The 12598-nt window shown below is 41.5% G+C and overlaps 1 protein-coding gene and 1 long non-coding RNA gene across 3 annotated transcripts in view; one reads left to right on the top strand and one right to left on the bottom strand.

Moving 5' to 3' along the window:
- Positions 1 to 12598, top strand: part of CHST11 (carbohydrate sulfotransferase 11) — a 170338-nt gene that overhangs the window by 62693 nt on the left and 95047 nt on the right. The gene's annotated exons all lie outside the window — the stretch shown is intronic.
- The window catches only part of LOC310903422, a 49533-nt gene extending 36935 nt beyond the window's left edge, over positions 1 to 12598 (bottom strand). The window contains exon 1 of the long non-coding RNA XR_014587513.1: positions 1 to 12598. This exon is cut by the window's left edge and continues 35231 nt beyond it. This is a non-coding gene — a long non-coding RNA (uncharacterized lncRNA).

The following is a 12598-nucleotide window of genomic DNA, read 5'->3' as shown; positions in this document are numbered from 1 at the left end:
GAGAGCTGTGAATACTTGGTGACTCGGGCGGCAGCAGACAGTATGAATTTTAATAAGGATGAACGTGTAGAGGAATGAAATCTAGATGATGCTTACTGAGCAGGGGACTCTCTTCTGTTGAAAGGGAGGTCTAGAAGGGGTGTGAGCGTGGTGGTTAACCAGCTGGCTTGCATACTCCTTGGGCAAGAGTAAAGTTAATGCCACCCCGGCACGTGCAAGGGTGAAGTAGAGAGGTGGGGAAGTGACTTTGTACTTCGTCATTCGGGACCTTTGCTGCAGTACTGTGTCACACAGCGGTATGCTGTTTTCAGCAGGTCCTAGTACTATCTTTAAGTGTGTTTAGAAAAAAAAACCAAAAACACAAGAAAAGTGATGAAACGTCTAGAACACTTGCTGCAGAATCATGGAAAGTTAAGGGTACCTTGGTCACAGTGTACAGGTTCCTGCACAGAGCAGAGAGCTGTGGCCATGAGGGGTGGACAGACACCAAACGAGGTGCCGTGGCTGGAAGGTGGCTAGGTCAGTTCAGATTAAAAATGCGTTGTGTTTGAGGAAGAGAGTTTGATGTCAAATCAAGGCAGATTTTCTGCTCCTGGCAAATTCTGAGACAAGATGAGTTGCCTATCTGAAAAATGGACTATGTCTTAATTGGGTATTCTTTTAGGGAGGTCTTCTCTGGTCTTGGTCATAATGGGTATCCAGACCAGTTACTCGAAGTTGTCAGTTCTGGTTTCATACTTGATACATCTCAGCAGTGATTCAGTTGCAAGACCCTAATTCAGTGGCCCCAGATTCTAGGCAGTGGAGAAAGTGGGAGTTTCACTGTGGATTTGAGCAGCCATACGAGTAGACCTCACATGTTAAGGTAAGAAGTACAGAAGAAACATGAGAAATAGGTAGTGCCTGCAATTTTTCTGCTGTGTGGACTTACTCTTGCTTTGCATTAGTGTATGTGACCATGAAAGGAAAGATAAAGTGAAGCACTGGACTGTGCCCATAAACGTAGGATCACAGGATATGAAGCTGCAGGATATCTCTAGTCCAGCCTCCTGCTCAAAGACGTGTCATCTGCGAGGTAAGACCAGGCTCCTCAGGGTCTTAAAACATGGAAGGGTTTAAAGAACTCCAGTAATACTGAGAAAAAGAGACTTACTGAAGCTGTACCAGTTTTTGCAATCCAAAAGTTTGGATTTGTACATGATGTGGATTATCTTGTGGGGAAATTAGCATCTGTTTCATTACAGTTGTGTGAAACAGTGGTAGTGAAATTGGAAACAGCCTGAACCATCACTCTTAGATTAACTCTTCCCTGAGGGTTGAAAGCATTCAGTTTACTTCCTTCCGCTCTTGTTTTTATATTCCATGTGCATTTCCTGTTAGCTTTCAAGATGAGAAAATCTCCAAGCCAGTTCTGCAAGTAGGCTTATCTTGAATCCTGTTGAGATCCCAGCTGGTAGCCTCACAGGGAGCAAGGGTGGTGGCGGTGAGCTGTGGGGGGAGGCAGGAAAGAGAAGACTGTTTCCAGGACTCTCTTTATTAGTGCTTTAAATAGTGCCTAGGGAAGACCAAAATATGTATATGCTAGTAAGTCTGTGTAAATTTTTTCTTGTCTGGAGGAGATATCTAACAGGGTTGGTACAGTCTTTCACCCTTCAGATGTCTCAAGGACCCTCCTGAGAAAAAAATCTCTACATAGAGATCTCCTCACAAAGACACTTTCCTTTAGATTCTCTCTCCTGCTGTTTCCAGTTTTCTGCATAAGACCTCACAAGGTGAAAGAACATTTTTTTTTCCCTTTGGAAAAAAATTCTGCGCTTTTAATGTTCCATCTAGCAGTTTTGTTGTCTGTCCATCTCCTTCATAATCATGCTGTCAGCGTGATCCATGATTTTTGGTACTTATTGATCACTAGCTACAACATTAGTAGAAATTTCACAGTGAGTTTGGCAGGCTATTAGTGACTGAAAGTGAAGGTTATTATTTTGCATGCTAATTAGGAATTAGTATTATTACCATTAAAACTCAGATAGATATCTAGTATTCTGGATCCTCAGAAACCGGGCTTCAAAACGTTATGAGATTCCTTCCTTCCTGTTTAATCCAGGAGAAAGCTTCTTGTATAGTGGCCTTACATGTATTAAAAGCTTTGCTGTGAAGCCTATCCATGATATTTGGAGGAAGAATCTCAGGTGGAGAAGGAAGGAAGAATTTCTGGTATTTCCAGCATCCTATTTGGTAGTGGTACCAGAAGATGCGTCTTCTGTAACTGTTGCCTGTTTTGATTTTCCTTTAAATGCTCTCGTTGGAAGCAAAAAAATCTGTAAGATCTCCGCTCATTCCCCTTTTTCGTCTTGGGCGTGCCCTTGGGAGGAGGAGTTGGTGTGCTCGGCCCATCCACTCGGGTATGTGCGAAGCATAACAGCGTTTCCTGGCTGCAGACAAAGTGCATCACAAGGTTTTAATTGAACTCAATGAAATGAAGGGAGCAGTGGAAGGAGATAGAGAAAGGGGCTAGGACTGCTGAGAGATAAGCAGCCAGTGAAGGCTAATACATTCCAGGCAAGCACGGCTCTGAATGGTTTTCTTGTGTTTGGCGAATTTCTCCTTAGAGAAAGACGAAGCACTTTGGATCCAAAGTGCTCCGTACATCACCCGAGGCTGGTTATAAAGCTGGGCTCTATAATGGAAATACAGATTATGCTAATTGAGATGAAGTTTTATAGTGCTAATGTGTATTTTACTCTTCTGTGTGCTCAAGTGCAGTGCGGGTCTAAGGGAGTTGACAATGTCCTATTCATATGTAAAATGTTTTGAGGAGTCTGTGGCTTGGAATATTTCAAAACGGCCGCTTGAAGGGATTCTTACATATGAAAGCAATATTATCTGTGTACAGTTTGTTGCTAACAGGGAGAGGAAGAGGAGTGTGTGAAAGCATCTTCCCAGCCTCTGTGTGTGGATTTACGGATCCTGCTGGAGGAAGGCAGGAGTGTGGCAGAGCTTCCACCAGAAGATGGAGGAGAGGGAGCCGAGGGGGATGGATGTGGTCCAGCAACGCTGTGCAGACCTGGACCCAGCCAGATGAGGCAGAAACCAGCTGCTGGAAAAGTAAAGGATGTTGCAACGGAGTTGATTGTTTCTCTGTGTCGTGGGATTACTTGGAGTTTAGAAGTATTAAGCAGAATAGACTCTGGTAAGGTAGTAAGACAGCAAAGCCCAGCTGTGCATTAATTATTAGTCTGGACATTTTGCAACTCAGAAGATCAGGACTTTACTATCTCTGGTACTTTTTTTTCCTTTTAATATCAGCATTTGGCCTTCACATTGCCAAGGAAGTTGCATCGTTATTTTGTAAGGGGTCATCTTATCCAACAAGCTGCTGCCATAATCCTCTTTGACATTATGAATGACTGCTCTGGAAATGATTACTGCAGGATTTCGTACTTTCTTTCCCGCTTATCAAATTGTTTAGTGCTTCTTTCTTGTAAAGAAAGTTATGGTGTATAAGCCACAGTAAAGAGCCACATCAAGAGGATGTGATCTCACTAAAAATATCAGGGGCACTGCTTCAGGGGCAATAAATCTTTGTCCATGTGGGCATGTTTGTAGAACAGAAATCACTTGTGTCCATCCATTCTGTTTGTGTCAGGTCAGGCGTGCATGTGCAGGTAACATTTCCCCCTGACGGTCAAGCTGAGGCCAAAAGATTTAGCATTTATGCTCTGGGTTGAAATCACTGCAGCAACTTTATTTTCTGTTCTGCTTGGCTTGTGAAAAGGCTTTGCTGTGCCTTTTAGTATATCTATAGCAAACAGGACTTTGTGTTTTGTCTTCACTGCACATCTGTTGAGGAACAGCAAAGAAATAGTAGCTCAAATAGACTGCAGCTGCAGCAGCCATCTTTCTCATTTTGACCTTGATTCAAGATAAATGCTTTTAAAATTACAGCTTTCTAAAGAAACCTTCCTTCTTTAAAGGTTTTTCTCTCTCACTCTGTTTTTTGAATGAGCTCATACATCATATTTTTAAAGTAGACTGGGACTGATGGTATTATGGAAATGTAGGGAAATATAGAAAAAAAAGAAAATGTATCTTCTTATGTTTTAAGACAATGCAAATGTTTTTTTCCCTGGACTTACATTTACATAGTTTTCATTTGAACTTACATCAGAGAAATGGGATATAGCCAACTATCTACAGGCTTGAAAACTTGGCTGATAAGAAGAACTGAGTAGAATTCAATTCTTTGCTATAAAGAGAACCCGGAGGCAGGTACGCCTGCTTGTGTTGTTATAATCAGTATCTAGTAACTGGGGGGAGGCATGTTTGCAAACCTGTAAGCTTCACTAGAAAATTTACAGCCTTTCCAGATTATTGCAGCTTCATTTTTCAAAGAGCATGGCTAACTTGTAGAGGAAAAGTAGGAAAAAGTATAATGACCAGAAACAGAGTTTTTCTTTCTCTTCCTTTCTTCCTTCCTTCCTTCCTTCCTTCCTTCCTTCCTTCCTTCCTTTCTTTCTTTCTTTCTTTCTTTCTTTCTTTCTTTCTTTCTTTCTTTCTTTCACTAGATCCACAATGTTACTTCATGCATATTCATAATACATATTTGTTTGTGAAATAGATATGGTTGGTCACAGTTCCTTAGCGTCTTATTTCCATTGTGGGGAGTTGCTTTTTTGGGATAGAAAAAAAAGGAAAAAGGAAACGAGACTTTATGTGGATGGTAAATATATGTGTGTGTATATATATATATTGTTTATGAAGACTTAGAAATAATTCTAGGAGACCAGAAGTAGACCCTTTTCAATTTTGGGACATCTGGCATTGCTAACGGATGGCGTAAGCCTGGGAATACAAAGAGATGAGCCTGCAGCTGAGGTGGTCAGCAATCCATCCAGAACTGACCCATGAAATATTTCAATGCCAGGGAATCTGCATTTCATGCTATTGAAAACACTGTTGTATCAGACAAATTCTGACCAATTCTAACATAGTCTGCCCTCACAAAAACTCCTTGCTGCATTAAAAACAGTGTGTGCCTGTGTGGGACAGAGATGAACAAATCAGAGCTCTCCTAGTGTGAGAAGTAAAGCATATGGGAAAGTCTCTTGATGTAGGTTTGTGGATAATTTCATGAGACTTCTAAAGAAATTCCACATGGATTAACATTTTAAAAAAATTACTGGAAAAAAAAGTTACTCATTGTTCATTAGCAGGAAAGATGCTGTGTTAATTTATGCCACATGCAATGTCCATAGGGTGGCCCGGGATCTAAGTCTCTGCATAATTTCACCCAAGGATATTAATTTCCCCACTGTGCCCAATTAAACCCATCCCCATGCTAATCTGAGAACAAATAGGATAAAATACAAATTTATTTCTGGAAATTTGTCTAAAGCAAAAAGTAATTAAATCTCTCTCTATTCTTTGGAGGGCATTTACAACCTTTGCAATTAGTGATTAGAACTTAGAAACAAATGTTAAGACTCATTTCCTTGCTGTGCCAGTAGTTATTCCATGCAGCTTCAACCATCAGCCCACGTTGGCTTGCTGGTCAGTGGAAGAAGCCACCTCCATAGGCATGTAGGTGAGCCATCTCTGCAGCTGCAGCTCTCTGTTAACAGTAGGTGCTTAAAAAAGTACCTTAGAATAGACTTCTCACTTCTGAAAATGAATTTGGCCTGTAACAGCTAATTTGCTTTGTGCAAGCTTTTAACCTCAGTGCCTTTCTTTTTCTGAACTGTGAACTGAGGATTATTACTTCACTAACTCATGGTCTCTGAACTAGTGACTTTGCTGCTCATGTCAGCAGAAATCATTCCACCACTTAGGTGTTGGCCTTCTCTTCATTTTTTATGCTTCACTTTCGTTGTATCCATCCACAGTCTTATTCCGGTAGGTGCCAGTGGTAGATGAGTGGGAGTGGAAAGAGCAGGGAAGGATTCGGTGGACATATGGAGTCAATGAACCTGTATTGCTAAACCAAAATACATCATCCCCATTCCTCGGGAGAAGCTCTGAAATATCAAGCTTTTGAGATTTTGCTTTGCCGTGTCCGTCGAACATCTAGCTCAACAAGGTCTCTAGTTTGTCCTTGAGGCACAGTGGTGTTACATGTGGTAAGCTCCGATCACGGGCTTTTGCTTGTTTCTCACACTGAATAAAACACTGTGTTTCCTGTTACTCTAAGGCACGAGGCAGAATCTGGTTCTGCAGTAATGTGGAGAAAAAATATGGTTTCATTCTCTGCACTTAAGACTTTGGCATGCTCATAATACAATACCTAATCTGGTTTTTACTTTTTAAAAATAGATCTCCCAGCCTCCAACAAAAAGGCTGCAGTTTTGCCTTAAGAAAATGAAGGAGTCCAGACAAGAATCTTGTCATAAATCCTTGTACCTGTAGTCTTCAAATCAAGGACCAATAACTTAGTCTAAAATCTTCAGCTGGGTGCAGCAAAGCACAGGGACCCAAACATCCCGTAGCGTTACTATCCATCAGTTGATCTCTGTGAACTGTTGCTGAATGTTCGTAAACGAGTGCCAGAGAGCTATCTGAAATGCTGTTACTGATGCTGCGGAGCCAGTGCTGTGTGCCAACATTTGCATTCAACCCGCATGCTCCTGGTCGCTGATTAAAAATTAACCCTTTCATCCTGTTCAGTGTCCTTAGCCTGATTAGTCTGTTGAAGGGATCTTAGGAATTTTAATGAAGCTTGAAATAGGGTAGTCTTTATTTGTGCTGAGTTTCTGATTTTGCCTGCAGTTTGGACTTGGCTAGAGGGAAGTCTTGCAGAGCAGATTGTTGTAAATTATTACAGAGGGCTTGTTTTCCTGAAGTAGAACGAGACAGTTACTAATTATGAGCTGATTCAGCATGATTTTAGCAAAGGATCTGAGAGGTACGCGTACAGGACTTTTCAAATTGCAAAAAATACAGTCCAAGAACCTCTGACAAACTGGAAAAGGGTGGTTCCTCGGGTCATTTACTTCAGCTTTGTCCTGAGTTTCTTCGTGCATGAAGGGTGTTACATGTGCAAAATATTGCCAGATTGAGACTTGCTTGGTCCATATTCAAATAGTGACCAGTCTGTCCTGAACATAATTCTTGCCAGTACAGGTGGAATGGTAGTTTTATAATGTCTTTTATAGACGTATGCTTGCGGTTGAGCTATGGATGTCTTAGTGTCTCTGAGAAAGGTGTTCAGTGTAGTGCTTGAATGTGTATTTCGGTGTTCATCATGTGTAGCCAGATAGAAATAGTTTTCTCTGCTGCTTTGCGGTCATATCAGAGGACAAACTGCTTCAAAATCTTTAGTTCAAGAAAATCTCTAAGCCTTCAGAATGGGTATAATTGAATCACTCTTACTTTGCGTTAAAAATTGAGGAAGTTTGAGGACAGTAGCATGTTTAAACATATTAAAATGTTCTGATACCACTGCCTTGCCTGGGCCAAGCTGTGCTGATTTTTCTGTCTTGGTTGGGTAGAGTGTGTTTGGTCAATGATCAGCCTTCACCCAGTTGTTTAAGGCTCTAGGGGAAAATACTGGCTTATGTACCCACTCATTGCTGTCAGTAAGATGTTGCTCCATGGAAAACATTAACCCTGGCCTGCAATTGTCAATGGTTTATTTCTTTAAAATAAGAATGGGATCACATTTTCACCAGGAGTCTCAACATACTGCTCTCAATGCCGTATTTCACATTTTTTCCTCACAAGATGTCTTATATCCCAAAGAAGTGGAATGATTTATGTAAACAGCTTTCAACAATGGGAATTTTGTCTTTGTACTTTAGACCAATGAAAAATTAAATATTAACATGTCCATGGAATTTTTCTCAAATATTTGTACTATGAGAGAGTTAAGTGAGGCAGTAAATGGAGGTAGTGTTTTTGCATTTATTTCTTGTTGTCTTGCAACCCAGAAGTAAAAAGAATAATACAAGCAAAGTAAATGAAACATTACCAAGTAGGAAAATGGTTGTTAGATAGCAAGCAGGGAACTTTTATACTACAGAAGTCTTGGAAATGGGAGCATTTGACATTTACTGGATTGTGGGATGGTAGTGGTATAGGTGCCTGCTGAATTCATGCCCTCAGCATTTCAAATGTCACTTATTTTTGCAAGTACAATGAAAGAAGTGGCAATTACTTTGTGTGGCTCGTACTGCACAGTGTCCTTTGTCACTTGATCCAACACAGACTTATGAGAAATGGTTTCACTTGCACTTCTGGTGCTTTGTGAGAAGGTGCCCTTTTGGTTTCAAGTCTCCAAGAGTTTTGTTTCCTATTATTTTTTTTCTTTTTTACCCCTTTCTCTTCTCTCTAGGTAGTCCCAGTGCTCACATATGGTTTCAGGCAAGTGATCTCCCTAGAGAAGTGTCACCATGTTCCCTCTCAGAGTTACTCTGTAGCTCCTGAGAGGGAGAAGCAGAAATTGCAGTGATACGGATTCTTCTTTTTAGTATTTTCTCCAGCTGTTGTTCATCCTGTGGATATACCAAGGACCTGCCCTTCTGGCACCAGGTTGTTGTAGATGACCAAGTGCATTATAAATGCCCTCTGCCAAGTGGAGGTGACAACTTAAGCCTGACTTGCATATGAATGAATTTGCATTGAAGAAACTTGCGTATTTCCGTATGAATGATCTTCAGTCTCTGAAATGTCACAGGAAAAAACAAAAGGCTTTATATGGTGTCTTCTTGTCTGTCTTCATGTTCCCTAAGCCCCCACTATTCCAGACAGTTTTTTTTAGGCAGGTGCAACCCAGAGGTGACACCCCCCTTAGAAAGATGCCAAGATCTAATAGGTGACTTGCTGTGTGCATCCACTGAGTCATTTGTAACCCTGCCCTTGCTCTGTTGGGTTCAGCACCCATGGCACGTGGGGAGGAGATGCTGGTAAACACACCAAATGTTGGACCATGGCTTCAAAGGCTGCCTGGCCTGGATGGTGACCAGCGAGCTCTCTGTATTTCTCTCAGAAACTGTGCCTTTCCAAAGAGTGGTTTTGATTTGAAAGATCTACATTTTAATTTGTAGTCATCTAATGGATTGAGATGGTAGGAAAACCTCTGGCCTTTTTTCCGTGCAACACTAGAAGAAGTTTTGACTGGGTAGCACTGTGTTCTTGTGCTCAGTGCAATGCAACTCACAGATGAGATTGCTTCTCTTAACGCTGGTGGGCCCAGGTGCAGTTTTCTAGAAATTGTACATGGTTACTTCTGTTCTGAGGTAATGCAAGGCCTGCTGTCTATTTATATATATGTGTATATGTACCTAGGTAATTATTATATTGATAAGCTTTCAATTCAGCAGGGCTGTTTATCTTTCTTTCTTGAGAAACTATTGCCTAGATGATGTGCTGTCCACACTTACTATTAAATTAATGAATATTGATTGCACTGATTCTAGTGAGATGGACCAAGACTGACTGCATTTTGGGAAAATCATTCCAGAAGAGGGAAGAAAGGTGTCCTTACAGCTCTTGTATTTAAGTGACAAACTAACAGTTCCTTCAGTTGCCCACAGTCCTTGCTGAATTCAGGAGACTGCTGATTCTGCTGCAGTTGCAGTATTAACACCACTCTTTAATCATTCAAGGCATTGTCTACTGTTGTCAGCTGCTTCACACACTTGGTGTGTATGAACGGGATCTTTTAATCAGTCCTGGGAGCCATGCATGTGCACCACTTACCATTAGATTATAATTAACTATAATTATGGATGGAGATCAGCCCAAACCATAAAATGTAAATTTAGATATTTACTTTGTTAATAAGAAGATTTGGTGAAGATAAAGGGCTTGATTTTTATTCTTCACTATCACAGTAGTGTGAAGGAATCAGTCAAAATTAATATAACTGCCATTTCCACCTATCTTACGGTTTTCTTCCTGCAGATTGCTATAAATGAGATTCAGGCCAAAGAGGTCGTGTCATTAACACAATAAAACACTGCCTCAGCGAAGCTGAGATGATAGAAAGCAGTTTGCAGGAAACCTGGGAGGTGCGTTTGTCCATAGGTGTGCCAGAAAGTGTTCTGAATAAACCTAAATGATAGTTATTCACCTAAGGACAATTTTACAGAAGGCATGAGTGGGATTTCTGCTCAGGAAGGAGGAATGCTCCCCTTTGCTTCAATGCCATGGGTACATTCCAGGCAGGAGCATTTTCCAGGTGTGCGCAGAGGCGCTGAGTACAGCTGCACCAGCGTGTGCTGCTGCTGCTGCTGCCGCCGAGCGGGGAGCCAAGCGCCGTGCTAAGCTGCTGTGCTGCCGTGCGAGCTCCACAGTCTTGTTCTCAAGGCTTTATTGAAGAAACAAACCAGTTAAGCAATGTTGAGAATCATAAAAAAGATTTAATGGTTTTTATGAGTAAGGTTCTCTGTTAGTATTTAGCTTTTGCTGGGGAGACAGCAGCTTTTGTTTGCTTGTTTACGTTTGGGAATCAAATCTCACACATTGTGCAAATAATTTAATCTTTATGGCTGCTGCTGCTGCATATAAAGTGTTGCTGTGTCGATACCTGCTGGTTAAGTGAAGCAGGAAGGTATACATTTATGCACGTCACAGTTTACTGTATTTAATGGAAATGAAAAGTGAGGTAGTAAATTAGGGAACAATATTCTTCTTCATTTTGGAACAAAGAGTCGGTGTTCCAGGATCCTGGTTAATCAAAGCGCAATGACCTGCACACACTGAAGCTTTCCCCGCTCTCTCTTTCCCCGCTCTGGTATTTAAGTGGAAATGGCGTGTTTTGCTGTTGACCCGAGGGCTCCATTTTGGAAAGGTCTCTTGTGGTGGGGAGAGGGGGCACCAGAACGGTGTTCGGGGCCTTGCTCCTGGTGCCAGAGCAGAAGCCCTGCATTTGGAACAACCTCTAAGGGTGTCTCACATCCTCGCTTTAGTGTCTTCTTCCAAAAACTACTTCCAGACCCTGGAAGCTGACATTGCTTACATGATTCTTTTTAAAAAAAGTTTTAATAGTTTTAAATGTTTTTAAAGTTAACGGTTATGAAGGCGCATCGTGATTGCTTTGCTGTTGTGGCAATACTGTGCCGTGTGTCTAAGTATTCTTGGAAGCTTATCAGGTATTTAAACATGTAAATGAAAATTATAGCCTCTACCAACATCACTGTTCCAACTGTGAAGAAAATCAAAACATTTAGCCTGTTTGTTTACTAAGCATGTACGCCTAAGTCCTGTTAGGAGGTGCAGGGAATCTTTGTTTGCTCAGGGAAAAAGCAACACGACACATTATTCGATGATTACCTTCGATTTAAAAATAGATACGAAGTGAGTGAAGGAGACTATTATGTCTCCAGAGTGGAGCTGCGTACGGTATTCTGTCTCCGCAGAAACTTTACACTGGTTCATGCTACTTGACATATCGATTATCGTCATGTACAAGCCCTCTGTTTTAAAGCACAGCTTGACAGTATTCTCTAGCGCTTGGCCTGACACCTGCAATAGCATTTCTGTCAGTGGTGCAGTTCACAGCTGTTACTACAGGACACTTCAGCAGTTTCCTGCTAAAAACCTGGCAAGTGGTGGTAAAAGCCTGCCTGCCTCTGCTTAGTGCCTTTGGATTCCCAGCAGGACCACCTCTTCTTTACTGCTCGCATCTCAGTTATACCTTGATGAGACAAGTTTCCCCTAGTCGTGATGCCTGATGTGGGCATCTGCCTGCCTGACGCTCCCTCTCTAGCTAGCAGAGCAAGTGGGGGTCAGAGGAGTGGTTTTTGGGGGGATTTGGGCCAGGTGATATCAGAAAGACAGCCAAGCTTTTGTTATCCACCCTTGTAGGGTGTAGAGGGTGATTGGAGCTGAATAGCTTCTCATTTAGACTTTTCTGACTGTGGAGGGCTTAACCTGAAACTGGTGATCTCTGATCCTGGATCCTGCTGGGGCTCAGATCAAAATTTCTCTTGGAAATGCTTCTGGATCAGCTCTTTGACAAAGTCTTTATTTTGAAAACCTGCTCGCCTCCAACTGGAATACCGTCGTGTATGTTGGTTTTTGGACCAGTCAAATACTCAGTTGCAATGCATAGAGCAAAATATAGTTTGGAGCAAGAAAGTGCAGGAATAATTGATTGTATATGCATCGTGTACTGCTGAGTGTCTGTTCAAGGAGAAACCAAAGCTATAGGCCAAAAGCTTTAAAATCCCATGTTTTAATATTAGGATCCTGTGTACCTCTGTATTTAGGCTCAGAGAGGCTCAAGCATTGCCATTCAGAGATGCCAGTTCTAGGAGTTAATCCGACTGCTCCATGATGATCAGAGAAGCAGGTACCTACCACGAATGAATTGAAAATCACGTTGTTTTGGCTTTGGTGCCTGTACCAGACTTTTGGGCCACCCAAGCTGAAAGTTGTTGGATAACAGCTTTTATAAGACGGGAACCAGAGAGCTTTGTTTCAGTAGTTTCCATGGTAGATCAAATATTTAGCTCTTGGATCATTTATAGGGAAAGTAAAATTAGTAATTAAGACACAACATTGGCTGTGGAATCCTCTGATATGTCAGAAAATGTCTTCTTGCTGTAGGCATTGCAATTGGTTGCTGCTAACCAGTGTTGCTAACCTGTATTAATTTCAA

The sequence above is a fragment of the Anser anser genome, assembly GCF_964211835.1.
Source record: "Anser anser genome assembly, chromosome: 1".
NCBI lineage: Eukaryota > Metazoa > Chordata > Aves > Anseriformes > Anatidae > Anser > Anser anser.
This window is presented reverse-complemented; position numbering and strand designations above follow the sequence as displayed.